Source organism: Symphalangus syndactylus, chromosome 7 (genome assembly GCF_028878055.3).
Source record: "Symphalangus syndactylus isolate Jambi chromosome 7, NHGRI_mSymSyn1-v2.1_pri, whole genome shotgun sequence".
In the NCBI taxonomy this organism is placed as follows: Eukaryota; Metazoa; Chordata; class Mammalia; order Primates; family Hylobatidae; genus Symphalangus; species Symphalangus syndactylus.
Window position 1 is genome coordinate 35,134,048 of NC_072429.2, and position 12,773 is coordinate 35,146,820.

Here is a 12,773-nt window from a genome sequence, read left to right on the forward strand (position 1 = left end):
CATTCTAGCACGTTGGCTGTGTTTTTTTGTTGTTGTTTGTTTTTTTAGTGGTCATTAGTATTCCAAAGAACATTCATAAACAAGAATTTAATTGGTTTCTTGGGAGCCCCAAGCAAGCCCCAAGCATGGGCCATTCAACCCAGAGAATGACTCATAGGCCATAAGCTAAATGACCAGGGACAAGGTTGGGTTTGCTGGGTTCTATGGGGAGGATAAAAGCAGGAGCCACAGAGAATCAACAGGAAGGTCACACGCCAGGATGCCTGGGCAAGCCAGGAAGTTGCTTAATTGGGTTGAGTGAACAAGAGGTAATAAAATCACTGGTATTTATTGAGGCTTTTTTATGTGCCAGGCATGTGCTAAACCTTTTATAGGAATTTCTCTTCCTGAATCTTCTCACTACTGTATAAGTATAGGCACCATTGTGCCCATTCTAAGAAGGAGAAAACTGGGATAGAGAAGTTAAAACCATCTGTTCTTTGAACTGATTCCTGTTGATGGGATGAATTGAAAAGTATACTTGGATTTTTAATGTTCTCTCTCCTCAGAGGAAATGAGAAAGTTTGGTATCTTTATTCTAGTACACACTTGCAGTGAGATAGTGAGATAAGAAAGGTAGTGGGCTGGTGCCTTTTGTCCCTTGGCATCCATTGATCCTTCCTCCAGTAACAGCACCTGGGTTTCCCTCTGCGGGACAACTCCTCCCACGCTCAGGGCCTGTGTTTGTCTCAAATGACTCTACCCCCAGCTTCAGGGATAAGAATGTCCTGCAGCCTGGACAGTTCGTGCATTGCATTCTCTGTCCCAGGGAGGCAACAGCTGTTCCTCCCAGCTATTCTAAAACACAGATGGCCTGTGGAGGAAGAGTCAGGACAACTAAATAGGCAGGAGATCTGGGAGAAAACAGCTCCATATTTTTTCCAAAATGTGCTACTAGGCCAGTATCTATTTTTCTGAATAGCTAACATTCTCTTAGAAATGGTACATTTATTGTAATCCCAGCACTTTGGGAAGCTGAGGTGAGTGGATCACTTGAGGTCAGGGGTTCAAGACCATCCTGGCCAACATGGTGAAACCCTGTTTCTACTAAAAATACAAAAATTAGCTGGGTGTGGTGGCGCATGACTGTAGTCCCAGCTACTTGGGAGGCTGAGGCAGGAGAATTGCTTGAACCTGGGAGGCGAAGGTTGCAGTGAGCCGAGATCGTGCCACTGCACTCTAGCCAGGCAACAGAGTGAGACTCCATCTCAAAAAAAAAAAAAAAGAAAAAGAAATGGTACATTTATAGCTAGACCATAAGCTCTGTGTAGGCAGGGAGGTTGTCCAGCTGCATCCCAGCACCCAGTACAGTAAATGGTAGGTGTTTCAAAAATGATTGTTGGATAATTGAATGAATCGGACACTTATTCATTATTTACTGAATCACAGCTTCAGAGAGGGGGACCTAGAGGTCTTTTAGTCTAACTTCTCCCACTTTACAGAAGAAGGAACCAGGGCAAGGTGACTCCTAGTGAGATCATAACTGAGTGAGAATTAAATTCCATGTCTCCCCTCCTCAATCCCTGGGTTTACTTTACAATACTAGGCTTCCCAAGGTAGAATGCCTGGCATATTTTTGTTGTGAAGATTATTTCAGCATTAAATAACACTGAATCCACATAGTGAGCAAATTGTTTCCTTTCAAAGTCTTTTTCTTTCTTTTTTTTTTTTGTTTTTTTTTGAGACAGAGTCTCACTCTGTCACCCAGGCTGGAGTGCAGTGGCACGATCTCGGCTCACTGCAACCTCCGCCTCCCAGGTTGAAGCAATTCTCTGCCACAGCCTCCCAAGTAGCTGGGATTACAGATGCCCACCACCATGCCCAGCTAATTTTTGTATTTTTAGTAGAGACGGGGTTTCACCATGTTGGCCAGGCTGGTCTTGAACTCCTGACCTTGTGATCCATGTCTCTCAGCCTCCCAAAGTGTTAGGATTACAGGCATGAGCCACTGCGCCTGCCCAAGTCTTTTTTTTTTTTTTAGACAAGGTCTTGCTCTGTCACCCAGGCTGGAGTGCATTGAATGGCTCATTGCAGCCTCCAACTCCTGAGCTTAAGGGATTCTCCTACCAAATCCTCTACAGTAGCTGGGACTACAGGTGCGCACCACCAGACTTCGCTAATTTTCTTATTTTTTTGCAGAGACAGGGTCTCACTGTGTTGCTCAGGCTGGTCTTGAACTCCTGAGATCAAGCAATCCTCCTGCCTTGGCCTCCCAAAGTGCTAGGATTAGACGGGTGAGCCACCATGCCTGGCCTACACTTGCACTTGACTAGTCTTAAAAAAAAAAAAAAGAATAAAGAATAGTCTTTTCCAAAGCCTCTGATCGTAACGAGGAGGAAGTCTTAGTTTGGAGCTAATAAGTTGCTAACACCTTTCTAGCACTTGCTAATCTTTCCTAGAGCCGTCACAAATAACAGCATTAATTAATTTTATTTTATTTATTTATTTATTTATTTTAGATGGAATCTTGTTCTTTTGCCCAGGCTGGAGTGCAGTGGGTGTGATCTCAGCTCACCGCAACCTCCATCTCCCAGATTCCAGGAATTCTCCTGTCTCAGCCTCCCGAGTAGCTGGGATTACAGTCACCCATCACCACGCCCAGCTAATTTTTTGTATTTTTAGTAGAGATGGGGTTTTGCTATGTTGGCCAGGCTAGTCTCGAACTCCTGACCTCAAGTGATCTGCCCGCCTCAGCCTCCCAAAGTGCTAGGATTACAGGCATAAGCCACCATGACTGGCCCTAATAGCATTAATTTAATTTGATATTGTTATATTGTTTTATGAATATTTTCAAGCACACCCCAAAGAGAATAACATAATTAAGCTTCCATGTACCATCACCTAGCTTGAATTACTATCAACCTTCTATCAGTCTATTTTACATACCCACCCCCATCACATACTTTTTCCCAGGAGTAATTCAAAACAAATCTCATATATTATATCATGATACCCATAAATATTTCAGTATCTATAGCTAACAGATAAGGTCTTCCTTTTCAACATAGCCACATCGCCCTCATCTCATCTAACAAAATTAAAGTAATTCCTTAATTAGCCATCTGTGGTGCTGCGCACCTGTAGTCCTAGCTATGGAAGGCTGAGATCGGAGGATTGCTTGAGCCCAAGAGTTTGAGGTCAGCCTGGGCGACATTGCACGCAAGGTCTCTAAAAAAAATAGAGGAAAAAAGTAATCCCCTAATATCATTCAATACTCAGTCTGTGTTCAAATTTTCGGTTTTCTGAAAAATGCCTATTTAAATTTAATTGCTTTGAATCAGGCTACAAAGAAGCTTGTGCTTTACACTTTATTCATTTTTTTTTTTTTTTTTTTTTTTGAGACAGAGTTTCACTCTTGTTGCCAGGGCTGGAGTGCAATGGCGCAATCTCGGCTCACTGCAACCTCTGCCTCCTGGGTTCAAGGGATTCTCCTGCCTCAGCCTCCCTAGTAGCTGGGATTATAGGTGCCAGCCACCACACACAGCTAATTTTTGTATTTTTTAGTAGAGACGGGGTTTCACCATGTTGGTATGGCTGGTCTTGAACTCCTGACCTCAGGTGATCCAGCTGAAGTGCTCCCAAAGTGCTGGGATTACAGGCTTGAGCCACTGCGCCCGGCCTACACTTTATTCTTATGGCTCATTTAATCTATTAGAGTTCCTCCCTCCACTCCCCACCTTTTGTCATGCCATTCGTTCATTGAAGAAATCATATTATTTGCCTTGCAAAATTCACCATATTCTGGTTTGGCTGGTTTAATTCTTGTGTTTTTAGACACATTTCTCTATTCCTTTGTATTTCCCATAAACTGGTAGTTACACTCAGGTTAATTTCTTTTGCCATAAGTACTTCCTATGTCATGGTGTGCACATTTTATTACATCACACCGTGAAGAACAAGATGTCTCTTTGTCCCACTCTTAGTGATGTTAAGATTATTGAATTCGGATGTGAGGATGATCTGGCTACGATATGTGTCACCTCATTGACTACCAGGGTTGATTTGGCTGCTCTGGCTGGCTAGGCAGGTGTCCTTGTCCTTCCTCACCGCTCCATGCACGTCCCTCTGAAGCTGAGTGCTAGGTCTGAGAGGATGACCATCCCAGAGCAGGACTGGTCTTCAATCAAGGGTGTACAAACAGCTGCACTCCCCTGCTAGAACCTCCAAACAAGCTATCAAGATTATTGAATTGGTTCAAGTACTGTTGTCCTGGCCCATCCATTACATGGTTCCTTATTGACCTCTCATTCCTTAATCGTTACTTTGACCCATTACTATTAGGGGCTGCAAAATGTTGATCTTCAATTTCTAACAATGCTTCCTCAATGTTTTCAGGAAGAACTTCCCCTTGAGAAAGAAAAGTAGCTCAGAGCTCTCCAAAGAATGTGAAGTATGCAAAATTTATCAGGCCCCAACAGACATGAGTATGAGACAGTCTTGACACCCACCCCTTCCACTCCCATTTTCCAGGGACAATTGTTTAAAGGCATTTTTTTTCTTTCTTTCCTTCACCAAAGCTTTCCAGACTAGTTGATAAATAACCTAAACTGTTACCATAAGTTGCACTATGTGACCTTTACCCATTATCTTTCTGTTCCTGGAATTTGTGGTGCAAAAGAATGTTGTATAGCCAATCAATAGCTTATGTTATTTTAATGTAAATTTAATTATATAAAACACTTAATAGTTCCAAAGTTAAAACTATATAACAAAGTAATCAGAGAACTCTAGCTTTTTATCAACAATAGTTTCTCTCTCCCTAAGGTAACCATCTCTATTAATTTTTAGTTTTACCTTTCAGTTGCTTCTTTTTGGGTATGTGAGCAAATGCACATGTACATGTTTTTATCTTTCTCTCCCTTGCAGTCTAAACATTGCTCTGCACTTTGTTTTTTATGGTTTGTTCACTTTTTACTAATATTCCCTGAAGCTCATTCTATAGCATTCTATAAAAATTATTCATCTCTTTTTACATTTGGTTAGAATGTAATAGCATAATTGTATTATCACTGTCAATTACTTTCTCTTTATGACAAGTGTATCAGCCAAGTTACTGGCAGAAAACAGATGGCACTTTCAAAATGGGTAATCTGAGAATTTCATCAAGGTACTATTTATAAAGATGTGGGCCCTGTGTATGTAAATCACAAGGACAGTGCAGTCCTCTAGGGACAGCTGCAGCAAGGTGCCTGAGGGATAAGGGAGAATGGGTACTAGAACCAGAGAGAGGGCCAAGGAACAGGAGCTCAGCCCTTGGGTTGAAGAACACAGCCAGTCTGCTGTGATCCCCTAGGGAAGGGGATGGGGAAAGAAAGATTCTAACCTCACTCTTGTTTCTCCCTCTTCCCAGTCGCCTACGGATGCTCCCCACTGGCCAATCCCAGATGGAAACAGAGGCCACGGGAGCTCATGGGTGTGGGCCATAAGGTCAGCCCCTCTGGCCTAGAGGGCAGATGGAGAGGGGCAGAGAGTGGATCTGAGGGGATAGGTGGACACACCTGGCAAATTATACTCTTTTTTCAGTGTTATGATATAAGGTTTTCTTTAAGTTAAATTTATTTAGATTAAAAAAATAAGTTGAAATAAAGTAAATAATTCTGTAGGTGTTATGAGGATATGGCAACAAAGGTGAAGATGGTACCAGATGACTGAAGTCTCAGAAGTCCTGCTCTGGACCACTACTCCTTCTATTTTAGATGTTGGCCTCCCCTCCCTCCGACCCCCTCCCTGGCTGCCTTTCTCGTGGCCCTTTGAGAGCCTCTGAGAAACATTACAGAAATGATATTTTTAATTGGAAAGTACAGGAGAGGCCCAGAAGAGTCCTTGGGTGAAGGGGTTGGCGAGCCTCTGAAATGGATCTATATACTCCTGGGCATCCCACGGCACTGGGCCCCACCCAGACCCACTCCCGTGGCTGCCCTCCCATGAGCACAAGGTGGCTTTCTTATTTTTTGGCCAGCTGAGCAGCTGAGGGAAGCTAGATGCTGCCTGCCTTTGGGGCCAAAACTCTGGGCTGGAAACTGAAAAGGACCTTAAGGGGTAAAAAATCCCAGGCCTGGATTCAGTCCAAGCTGCACTTGGCCCTCACAAGCCAGTCATAGCCTGAGGGGCTAAGAATGATCTCAGAGATTCAAGTGCAGTGGCTCACGCCTGTAATCCCAGCACTTTGGGAGGCTCAGGCAGGCAGATCACGAGGTAAGGAGTTCGAGCCCAGCCTGGCCAACATGGTGAAACCCTGTCTCTACTAAAAATACAAAAAAAAATTAGCTGAGCATGGTGGCACTCCCCTGTAATCCTGGCTACTCGGGAGGCTGAGGCAGGAGAATAGCTTGAACCCGGGAGGTGGAGGTTGCGGTGAGCCAAGATCGTGCCACTGGACTCCAGCCTGGGCGACAGAGCGAGACTCCATCTGAGAAAAAATAAAATTGTCTTGTGTGTGTATTTATGGGCCTGTTCTCTATTGCCTTCTCCCCAGAATGTAAGTGCCATGAAAGCAGGGACCTAGTCTGTCTTTGTCACCACTGTAGCCCTTGTGCCTCACACAATGCCTGCATTTGTTTCACAGTGATGATGTTTCCATTATCAATAACTCACCATATGAATTTTATATTTGTTTTACCATAATTTTAAAAATCAGCCTTAATAGTTACAAAAATTAGAAAGTTTAAGAAATAATGTTACAGTTAATTTTTAAGAATTTTACTGACTCCCACAGCTCTTGGATTACAGGTACCAGCCAGTGTACCTGTCCGTGCTTTCTTGACGTTTTCTCTGTCTAGTGGTTTTGCTTCTTTCACAGTCTCTCTTTGCCTTTCCCTCTATGCCTATTTTAAAAATGTAAAATGGGCTGGGCATGGTGGCTCACACCTGTAATCCCAGCACTTTGGGGGACGGAGATGGGAGGATTGCTTGAGCCCAGGAGTTAAAGAGCAGCCTACACAACATAGTGAGACCCCCTCCCCCGCATCTCTATAAAAGTAAAAAAATAGCTGGGCCTAGTGGCGTGCATCTGTAGTCCCAGCTATTCTGGAGGCTGAGGAAGGAGGATCTTTTGAGCCTGTGAAGTCAAGGCTGCAGTGAGCCATGATCGCACCACTGCTCTCTAGCCTGGGCGACAGAGTGAGACTGTCTCAAAAAGATAAAAATTAAAATAAAAAATAAAAGTATAAAATAACACATGATTATATTCTCATAAGAAACTAAAGTGCCTGCACAGTGGCTCACGCCTATAATCCCAGCACTGTGGGAGGTCGCAGCAAGAGCATCACTTCAGCCCAGGAGTTCAAGAGCATCACTTCAGCCCAGGAGTTCAAGACCAACCTGGGCAACATAGAGAAACTCTGTCTCTAAATAAAAATGAAAAGAAAAGAAAGAAATTCAAGATAGAAGTATAAATAAATAAATAAATATAAAAGTCCCTCCCCTTCACCTCCATTTTCACTCCAATGTATCCCTTCCCCAGAGGCTAACATTACTTCTGGTGTTTTGTGCATGCATGGCTGCTCTTGATCTCTGCTGCTATCCTTTCTGTCTCTCTCTCTCTCTCTGACTCTGTGCATGGGTTCACTGGGTCTCAGTCCCTCTAACCTTTGTTTCTTCTGTTTCTCTGTGTGTCTCTTTCTCTGGCCTCTCTCAGTGTCCCTATGTCTCCTTCCCTTTCTATCTCTGCCTCTACCTCTCACTCTCTCTCGTTTTTCATCTCTGTCTCATTCTATTTCTGCCTCTCTTATCAGAATACAGTTTTTAATAGTTAAAAACATGACTCATAAAAAATGAATAAAAATGAATAAAAAATGAGCACATGTTAATGATTTTTTTTAACCCATTAATGAGGGAATAAGCAGCATGGTAAAGTTGGTTCAGAGAGAATTCAAAAAGAGATTATACAGCTACTGCATTGAAAGAATGCTGGAAAAAGACTGCTGGGTAATATACAAAACTGGTTAATGCCCTGCAAGGCAATTGCACTATCACCTCTGGGGTTCTTATTATTTTTTTTTTTCTAATGGGCAGAAACTTGCAAGTTAACATGTAACTTCAAAGTCAGAGCCCTCATCAATAGTAAGTAGCATATCCCCTAGAGAAGATGATTCCTGGATGGACTTGTCAGACCATGTTCCAGTCTAACACTGAGAGGACATGCAGTCACCCTTTTGCTTTGTTGCTAAGTTTCAGGTAAGTTTTCTTTGCATTTGTTTCTGTGTCTGTCTCATCTCTCTGTCTCTCTGTCTCTCACCTCTGTCTCTCTCTTTTTTTTTGAGACGGAGTCTCACTCTGTTGCCAGACTGGAGTGCAGTGGCGGGATCTCCACTCACTGCGACCTCCACCTCCTGGGTTCAAGTGATTCTCCTGCCTCAGCCTCCCGAGTAGCTGGGGCTACAGGCATGCACCACCACGCCCAGCTAGATTTTTTTTTTTTTGTATTTTTAGTAGAGATGGGATTTCACCATGTTGGCCAGGATAGTCTCGGTCTCTTGACCTCGTGATCTGCCCACCTCAGCCTCCCAAAGTGCGTGAGCCACTGCGCCCGGCCATTCTTTTTTTTTTTTTTGAGATGGAGTCTGGCTCTTTCACCCAGGCTGGAGTACAGTGGCGTGGTCTCGGCTCACTGAAACCTCCGGCCCTCAGGTTAAAGTGATTCTCATGCCTTAGCCTCTCGAGTTGCTGGGATTACAGGCACGTGCCACCACACCCAGCTAATTTTTATATTTTTAGTAGAGATGGGGTTTCGACATGTTGGCCTGGCTTGTCTGAAACTCCTGACCTCAGGTGATCCACCCTCCTTGGCCTCCCCAAGTGCTAGGATTACAGGCATGAACCACCATGCCTGGCCTCTGTCCCTCTCTTAATCATGGCAGACTCCCCGTGTCTGACTCTCCCTTCCACTGTCTGACTCTGTCTGTCTTCCTTTGTCTCCTTTCTCTGTCTTGATTTAACAAACTTATTTTAATCACTTTCCCTTAGGGGTTGATCATGAGCCAGGACATGCATCAGGAGCTACAGGGAGAGGACAGAGCTGAATTCAACATGCCCTTGACACTCTTTGTTTCTTTGCAGAATTGAAAGGAAATCAAATAGAAGTTCTGAGTGCTGGGAGGAGAGGAGCTGAGGGTGTGGGGACGTGGCAGGGAAAGGGAGGGCCAGCAAGCTGCAGTGGGCTGGAGTGAGCTCCCAGCTTCGGCTGGCTGGGCGGAGATGATTTCACACCACAAAAATGTCTGAATCAGGAGAATAACCTAACTTGGGATGGGGCTGGGAAGCGAGCCTTTCAGTGGGAGATGGGGGAGCTGGAGAGCTCAGCGTTGGGCCAGATGGGGTGGCTGGCTATGATTTGTCCTGACCCTTGGGTCTCCCTCATTGTTCTGCGATCTTAGGAAAGAAACAATTCTTCTTCCATGCTGCAAGTGAAAGGGCAGAGTCCAGCCTCTAGAGAGATAGCAAGATAGGCTTAGGGCTGCAACCCTGAAGAATCATGAAGTCTTTGCCAGCAAACTCAGGGATTTGAGTAAGGAATTCAGGGGAGGAAGAGAAGCAGGAGACAGAAAGAGGAGGAAAACACTGAATTTAATGGTCAAAAGGTCTTTAAGTTACATGGCCTAGTGAGTTTCAAGCATTTTATTAGCTGCAGAATCCTTGTTTACAATTAACATAGCAAAACAACAGCTGCCTCTAAGGGGTTCTCAGGAGGATCTGAACCCCATCATCTTGGTTCTCATCACCCACTGCCGGGAAACTATGACTTAACCCAATAGCCTCATTTTACAAATGAGCAAAATGGCTGGGCACAGTGGCTCACGTCTGTAATCCCAGCACTTTGGGAGGCTGGGGCAGGTGGATCACTTGAGGTCAGGAGTTCGAGACCAGTCTGGCCAACATGGTGAAACCCCGTCTCTACTACAAATACAAAAATTAACTGGGCATGGTGGCGGGTGCCTGTAATCCCAGCTACCCGGGAAGCTGAGACAGGAGAATTGCTTGAACCCGGGAGGCAGAGGTTGCAGTGAGCCGAGATCATACCATTGCACTTCAGCCTGGGCAACTGAGTGACAGTCCATCTCAAAAAAAAAAAAAAAAAACGAGCAAAGTAAGGCCCAGAACGAGAAAAGGATTTGCCCATATCACTTAATGATTGGGTGAGGAGCCCAGGTCTCTCGAATCCTTGTCCGGCGTCATTTTGTTTATTTATTTATCTATTTATTTATTTATTTATTTTTGAGACAGGGTCTCGCTCTGTTGCCCAGGCTGGAGTGCAGTGGCATGATCTCATCTCACTGCAACCTCCACCTCCCGGGTTCAAGTGATTCTCATTCCTCAGCCTCTCAAGTAGCTGGGATTACAGGCATGCACCACCATATCTGGCTAATTTTGTATTTTTAGTAGAGAAGGGGTTTCACCATGTTGGCCAGGCTGGTCTTGAACTCCTGACCTCAGGTGATCCCTCTGCCTTGGCCTCCCAAAGTGCTGGGATTACAGGCATGAGCCACCGCGCCTGGCATTTTTTTTTCTTTCAAATAGGGTTTCACTTTGTTGCCCAGGCTAGAGTGCAGTGGCAGGATCACACCTCACTGCAGCCTTGACCTCCTTGGGCTCAAGTGATCCTGCCACCTCACCCTCCTGACTAGCTGGGATCTCAGGCCCACGCCACACCAGGCTAATTTTTGTATTTTTTTGTAGAGCCAAGCCTCCCTGTGTTGCCCAGGCTGGTCTTGAACTCCTGGGCTCAAGTGATCTGCCTGCCTTGGCCTCGCAAAGTGCTCAGATTACAGGCATGAGCCACTGCACCTGGCCTCTGGTTTTTCCTTTCGGGAAGATGCCGGGCTAATAGATGGAGTCTCTTCCTCTAGCTTCGGGGTGGACATAGGGACTACCAGCTGCCTGCCTGCCCAGAGTGACCAAACCAAAAGCTTCCAGCAGCAGGCTTGAGTCTTCGGTGGCTTCTGCTTGGATCTTGGAACTCCCCCCCTTCCCACAGAGCCCTGGAGAGCTTGCCATGCTCTGGGTCTTTGGATATATCACCCCCTCTGTCCAGCATTCATTTTTCTTCACCCGGAGAGCCAGTGGGCTGAAAAATAAATCGGTGCATTCCAAAGTTTTTTTTTTAATTACTGAAACCACTTTTGGAAATTAAATCTTACAAGACTCTACTTTCAGGGATTATTTCTATAGTTTGTTACTAGAGAAGTTTCTCTGAAACGTAAATTAAAATTTTATTAAAAATTAAAAAATAAAAACAAAGTACAAATAAAAATAAAAAAGAAATGAAATTTTAGACAAAAGCCCAATACTTCAAACAGACAAAAGCAGTTCTGCTGTGGTTGAGGCAAGGACGGACAAGGGGTCTGAAGATCCGCCTCCTTGGCCTTCTTTCTGTCCTCTTAAGACTGCTGCATGGAACTCCCAGAGCTCCACAGAATGCAGTCGGAAACTGACATGGGAAATCTCGAAGAATCATGACAAGAAGCTCCTGTCTGAGGAAAGGTACAAGAGCCAGGAGTGGGGTGAGATGACATGAAGCCGCAGTGCTGGATCAGCCTCAGATGACAGTGAGGGTCGCCTTGTCTCAGGCAGTGGAGAAGAGACAGGGGTGGGGGAAGGGGATGGGGCTGAGCTGCTTAGTCTAGATCGCCCTTCCTCGTCAGCCATCTGCCCCAGCCCAGAGACCCCAGAGGACGCAGTGTTCAGGCTGCCTCTCAGGCTGGCTGAGTCATGCAGCATAGGCTGCCACGTCTCTGGGCTGGCGGGGCCGTCATTATTCCTGGCCTCACTGCAGCTAAACTGAAGAAAGGTTTGGTTTGTGGGCCACGTCAAGGAACGTTTAAGAGCTGCCACGTTGTCAGGGCTGGGTTATTGGGCTTTTCCCCTCCTTCAGAGAAGATTTCCAGGCATGTGGGCTTTCAGAAGAAAACTGATGCCTGTGTGTGAGTGTTCCCTGGACCTGGACCAGCAGCGGCAATATTACAGACCCGGGGGTTGGGGCAGACTGAGCCAATCTGCTGCCGAGCTCCTCCGACCCTCCCCAGAGCAGCAGGGAGCCCTGCACCGTCAAAGTCATGGATACAGAGCCCAGGAAAAAGGCTGAAGGGCTGTGAAACCAATAATACAAATCTTTAACCTTTGGAGAGTGATTGGCCACATCAACAGCCGAAGATGTTTTCTCAGTGTGGTTTAATAAGAAGAACAATAGGTCGAAGAGTTAGTTAGCTTGAGTCAAGCCCCAGCTCTGCTATTTATTGGCCGGGAGACCCAGGCCAGCTCACTTTACCTTTCTGAACCTCAGTTTCTTCTTCAAACGAGGGTGTTGGAAATAATACACATTCCCCCAAAGAGTTTGTTAGGAAACGAAGTTCTGTGGAATGCATTAAAAATTCATGAAAAAGAGTACTCTGTGATAGCTTTAACCGAGTTCAACAGGTTTCTTTTCAGCAGACATTTTCAGAGCTTTTAAGGTTTAAAGGTGCCCCAGGAATATCCACAAGGAAGGTAGTGAGTGCTGCATTTCGCAAACGTACTTGAACCCAGGGTCCCCCTATCTTTCTGGAATATGTTATAGGACTAATATTTTGTGAAACACACTTTGGAAAATGTTGAATTAGATAATCTACTTATAAGATAGCTGACATTTATGAAGTGCTTCGTTCATGCAGCAGTGGGCCAAATGCGTCACATATATGATCTCATTTAATCATCACAAGCACCTCACAAGAACTTTACACTTGAGGAAGCTGAGGCTGGAG

At 45.0% G+C, this 12,773-nt stretch overlaps 1 protein-coding gene and 1 pseudogene across 1 annotated transcript in view; both read left to right on the forward strand.

Moving 5' to 3' along the window:
- Window positions 1-8,289, forward strand: part of ATOX1 (antioxidant 1 copper chaperone) — a 58,166-nt gene extending 49,877 nt beyond the window's left edge. The window contains exon 4 of the mRNA XM_063643161.1: window positions 8,053-8,289. The gene's annotated coding sequence lies outside the window, so the exon portion shown is untranslated. The remainder of the gene's footprint in view (window positions 1-8,052) is intronic.
- Window positions 8,290-11,174: 2,885 nt separating this feature from the next.
- LOC129487136 (uncharacterized) lies at window positions 11,175-11,246 on the forward strand (annotated as a pseudogene).
- The last annotated feature ends 1,527 nt before the right edge of the window (window positions 11,247-12,773 follow it).